The following is a 6,178-nucleotide window of genomic DNA, read 5'->3' on the forward strand; positions in this document are numbered from 1 at the left end:
ATCCTGTGAGATTTTTTTTAATCATTAGGTGAGAATTGAATAATGACTCCAGCACTTATGTTAGATCCATGACTCAAGACTCACTCACTTTTCATCCTTTCCACCACAAGCCCACATTCACCTCATTGCCCTCGCCACTATGTGTCTCCTATATGTCCACTATGTGTCTCCTGCAGGAAGATTATATTCAGTTTCTTTAAGCCTTTACTTTCTGAGTGTATTTCTCTATTTTCCTCTCCCTTATCTCGTTTACGTTCAGGGATCCCACCCGCAGAAGCTCCATAAGAAAGAGTGAGAGATCATAGAGTGGAGTGGTAGCTCCAGCGGTTAAGGCACTGGGTTACTGATCGGAAGGTTGGGGGTTCAAGCCCCGGTATTGCCAAGCTGCCTCTCTTGGGTCCTTGAGCAAGGCCCTTAACCCTCTGTGCTCCAGGATTTCCGTATCATGGCCGACCCTGCGCTCTGACCCCAGCTTCTAAGCAAGCTGGGATATGAGAAGAACAAATTTCACTGTGCTGTAATGTATATGTGACAAATAAAGTCTATTCTTCTATTCCAGAGAGCCGATAGAGAGGAAACATTAGTTTACACATTTACAAGTACAAGGCAACGAAATGCAGTTTGGGTCTGTGCAATAACAATACGTGCAGGATATACAGTGTTACATGATTTACATAAGTTAAATAGAATTGTAGTATAGGACTATAAACAGTAATTTACAGATGTACAGTATATGTACTATATATGAATATAATATACAGATGAATATAAATGTACTATGAATATAATATACAGATGGATATATATATATATATATATATATATATATATATATATATATATATATATATATATATATATATACTATGAACATGATTTACAGATGCCTATTACTATAAACAGAAGTTTACAGAAGGATGTGAACGGTGAACATAATATATTGCTATTACTATAAACAGAAAACGGGTATATCTACAGTGGTAATAAGTTACTGGTGTGCAGCAATACAAAGAAGTTTAAGTGTGCAAATGAGCATAGTTTTGTGTAAACAGTCCATTAGTGCAATAACAAAGTGTGAGGTAAGAAATGAGCAAGTGTCCAAGTGAGCATGAGTTTTTGTGAAGACAGTCCATTAGCGAAATAACAAAGTGTGAGGTGTGGGGAAATGTAGTAGTGTATGAGGGCAGTAGGATCAGTGAGGGGCAGAGTTCAGTAAAGAGACAGCTCTAGGAAAAAAGCTGTTCTTTAGTTGGCTGGTCCGGAAACGCCTACCAGAGGGCAGAAGAGTAAACAATCTATGGGCGGGGTCCTTAAGAATGCTGCGAGCTGACAGCGTTTCTTTTGGTTGTCCACCATGGCTGGGAGTGAAGTGAAACATGATGACTATTTAGATAAATGCTAAACGTTTTTGTATGTTCTGCTGTGGTACGGTTGTAAGCGAATGTTTCCCTCACCCACACCACAGAAGACACAAAAATAAATGCCTTACTTTAACACCTACTTTTCCTTTTGTTTCATCTAAAAATATGTTTTTGTTCAATGGAGTTTCGATCGTTTTCAGCTGGTTTTATCATGTCAGATGTGTCTGACCGCTGTTCCTTATCTCTGATGCTCTCAAGAGAACGCTGAGAGAAATCACTCAGCTGCACAGTCAGGGCTTCCTACACTTTACAAGCCTGATCTCCCTTAGCTCCCACAGACACCACCTGATCTCATTCTTCACTTCCCTTACTGGTCTCTTCACTCTCTTCTCTTCACTCTCTTCTCTGGTCTTTACATTTACATTTACATTTACATGTGCGGCATTTAGCAGACGCCCTTATCCAGAGCGACGTACAAAAGTGCTTTGAGTCTCTAGTAATTAATAAATCTACACTGTACACAAGATTTGTCTGTCAAGCATGCCGAGATCCAAGCGGAAGCTGTGGTATCTGATGGAGGGAAAGAAAAGACTGAGTGTCATCTGCATAGCAGTGGTAAGAAAACCCATGTGAGAATATGACTTCACCAATGGAATGGGTATCGAGGGAGAAAAGGAGGGGACCAAGTACCGAGCCTTGTGGGACACCAGTGGTAAGTCTACACAGGGAAGATGTGGATCCCCTCCATGTTACGTGGTATGAGCGACCTTCCAGGTAGGAAGCAAACCATTCCCATGCTGTTCCGCAGATACCGAGGCTCTTGAGGGTTGAAAAAAGAGTCTTGTGGTTGACTGTGTCAAATGCTGCTGAAAGGTCCAGGAAGATAAGTACAGATGACAGCTTGGCTGACCGAGCAGCATGCAGTTTCTCAGAAACAGTCAAAAGGGATGTCTTTGTGGAATGTGCTGCTTTGAACCCAGACTGGTTCAGATCATGGAGGTTGTTCTGTGAGAGATAGACAGACAGTTGGGTAAAAACAGTGCGTTCCAGAGATTTAGAAAGAAAGGAGAGAAGTGATACCGGTCTGTAGTTGTTGATATCTGATGGATCCAGAGAAGGTTTCTTCAAGATGGGAATGACCCTTGCGTGCTTGAAGGTAGTTGGTACATAGCCAGATGTTAATGACCCGTTGATGATTTTGGAGATAAAGGGCAGGAGATCTTGTGTGATGGTCTGAAGCATAGTTGAAGGGATTGGATCCAGAGGACAGGTGGTGGGATTGCAAGATTGGATGACTTGCAGTATCTCATCTTCTGTTAAGGTCTGGAAGCCATTGTTGTAGTCATTGTTGGGGAGGAAGTGAAGGTCTGGCAGATTTTATTAATCTTCTCATCATAGATAGAGGCAAAGTCATTAGCAGTCAGGGAGAATGGAGCAGGTGTAGCAGGGGAGTTGAGTAGTGAAAAGAAGATGTTGTGAAGCTTACGAGGATCTTGTGCAGAGGCCTCAAGCTTTTGGCAGAAGTCACCTCCAAAGAAAATTTTGTCAGGAGTGCGCAGTAAGATGTGAGATCTACGTCGAGTTGTGATTTTTTTCCACTTCCTCTCTGCAGATCTGAGTTCTTGTCGATTGCTGCACAAAACTTCTGACAGCCACGGTGTGGGACAAGAAGTCTTCTTGGTCTTTACCATTCACATCACTGACTATCACATTCACATCACTTGCCATCACACTCACATCACTGACCATCACACTCATCACTGACCATCACACTCACATCAGTGACCATCACACTCACATCACTGAAATCACACTTACATCACTGACCATTACACTCATCACTGACCATCACACTCACATCACTGACCATTACACTCATCACTGACCATCACACACTCATCACTGACCATCACACTCACATCACTGACCATCACACACTCATCACTGGCCATTACACTCATCACTGACCTTCACACTCACATCACTGACCATTACACTCATCACTGACCATTACACTCATCACTGACCATCACACTCACATCACTGACCATCACACATCACTGACCATCACACTCATCACTGACCATCACACTCATCACTGACCATTACACTCATCACTGACCATCACCCTCACATCACTGACCATCACACTCACATCACTGACCATCACACTCACATCACTGACCATCACACTCACATCACTGACCATTACACTCATCACTGATTATCACACTCACATCACTGTTCATTACTGTCACTGGCCTCCAAATGGTGGAGTTCTACTTTTTTTACATTCACTATTTCATTTAAGTTAGTTGATGCTTAAAACCATAAAATGGATCTAATCTCACCAGGGAGAGCGTGTTGTCTATGCAGTGGGTCCACGTGTACCGTCTCTGTTTCTTATTAAAATCTCTCCATATGTCACAGGGATCGTGGTCCTCCACCAACTCCCACAGTCGCTTACAGGAAGCTACATGAGGCTCTGCATGATTTCTGTCTATATTTTCTAATGTACATTTGAAATCTCCTACAAAACTAAAAACTCTGCAGTGCTGCAGTTTAAAATAACATGATAAACACTAAAACACCGATAAACACTAAAACCTCATTCTCATAAAAAAACATTCACTTTTAAAAGCCTCCCATTTAAAATGTCTTCTACAGTGTAAGAAACAGAAATAAAATTGTGAGTAAAAAGCAGGGCAACACCACCACTGGCTTAAAATCACCAACCCATCCCACTCCTTCACCCAGTCAGCAGTGTTACTAACATCACTGTGGGTCTCCTGCAGCATAACAACGTCTATGTGTTTTTGCTTAATGAGCTCATAAAGCTTTTAATTTTTTTTCTGTGTTCCCTTTTTCTCCACTTATATTAAAACTTGCAACTCGTTCATTAAAAAGAAGTTTAAATAGAACAAACAAATCATAAAAAACAAAGTAAAACACACCTCACACTTTATCGTCTTCTTTGTTAAAATACTTCACATCATGAATAAACTGTTTGCGGTTTGGGAAAAACTCTTTAATTAAAACATTTTTCTGCCACTTGGTGGTTCTTAAAAACTCTTTAATGTCTTCAGCACTATAAACAACATTTAACGGTTCCTCCTGAGACTCTTGGTTGGACACTGAATCAGACCAGCCATCTTCACTGTCTGATTTAAATTCATCTACTTACGACGTAGGCACATGACACACAACCATATTGGAAATTCCATTTTTTTCTGTAAAGGGGAATAATGCATAGTGTGCATAGTGCGTTCCCACCCACACTGATGCAGGACGCAGCACTATCATACTCTGGGCAATGGATAGAATCAAGGTGACAAATGTCAGTTTGGGTAGAAACATCAGAAACCTAAGGGATGTGAACAAGACAGTATGAAGGCCACATTCTTGGGTCAGGAGCAGAAGTAGACAATTCCACAGTATCCAGAAGCAGCAAAAACTTAGTAGCCAAATGAGAAAGTTGAAACTGATGAAACAGTGATGATTGATGAACTGTAACTCAGGACTGGCAGCACAACAGTGTCACTGTCACCTCATACCAGCACATGGACACTTCACACCGGCTCACTTTAATCTGCACCTCATCAATATCTGTCATACACATCCATCCCTTTCTGTGAAGTGTGTGTGTGTGTGTGTGTGTGTGTGTGTGTGTGTGTGTGTGTATATATATATATATATATATATATATATATATATATATATCTCATATAATATATATTTCTTTTTTAATGTATATATATATATATATATATATATATATATATATATATATATATATATATATATATATATATATATCATTACCTTATTTTCATACTTTTAAGTTATACTTATTCTTTTAATATAATTATAATTTATACTTAATTTTATATTTGTTTATTTTTTTACTCCTTTTTATGTTTACATGTTGGACAGTCGTAAAAAGCATTTCACTACATGTCGTATTTTGTATGAATGTGTTCAGCATGTGACAAATAAAGTTTGAGTTTGAATTTAAACACTGGCCACAAAGTCACAAAGCCAAAATGAAGCAAAACTTGGAAGTAGAATGAAGTGCCCTCGTTTTTTTTTGGTCCAACTCTCAATCGACTAGCGTTAATGTTATCAGAACGACTCGACGAACCCCTAAGTGATGTGTTACAGTGATGTGTTACTCCACACTAATAGGGTTTTCTTTCTGTTTTGTCCTTCCATTCACACTGAGATAAAAGTGTGTAGACTGATGAGAAAGTCTGAGCAATAATAAATAGTTTTCCTTTATCTTTCCAGTTTCTTTAATTTCCTAAAGACCTGATCATATTCATGCGTCACACAGCTCCTCAGTCTTCAGTCTCAAAACAGTATGAGGTGGTATCAAAAAGATTATAGACTTGTTTTGTAACCCCCCAACAGACAGCAGCACAAGACTGCACACACAGTCACAAGGAGCACCAAAATGCATAAGTCATTGTGCCAAAAGACATTGTCATGTGCACATCTGGAGCTGTGCAACTGCTTCTATTCTGACCACTTGCGCACCCTGTCACCGAGCTCCTGAAACAGCATGATCTCAGTTCCGCACCCACTCTACTCGCCAGATTTGGCTCCTGCAGACTTCACCTTCTTCCCGAAGATGAAAATCCAGCTCAAAGGCCACCGCACCATTGTGGAGATCCGGTGCGAATCACAGAAGGTGCTTGACACGCCTCGAAAAGAAGACTTCCAGGACACATTCCAGAAGAACACTGCGGCACTGTATTACTGCACAAGGGAAATTAGAAGGTGATGTTGTGGAAAATAGATAAATTAGATAAATAAAG

Source organism: Silurus meridionalis, chromosome 7, assembly GCF_014805685.1.
Source record: "Silurus meridionalis isolate SWU-2019-XX chromosome 7, ASM1480568v1, whole genome shotgun sequence".
Classification (NCBI taxonomy): Eukaryota; Metazoa; Chordata; class Actinopteri; order Siluriformes; family Siluridae; genus Silurus; species Silurus meridionalis.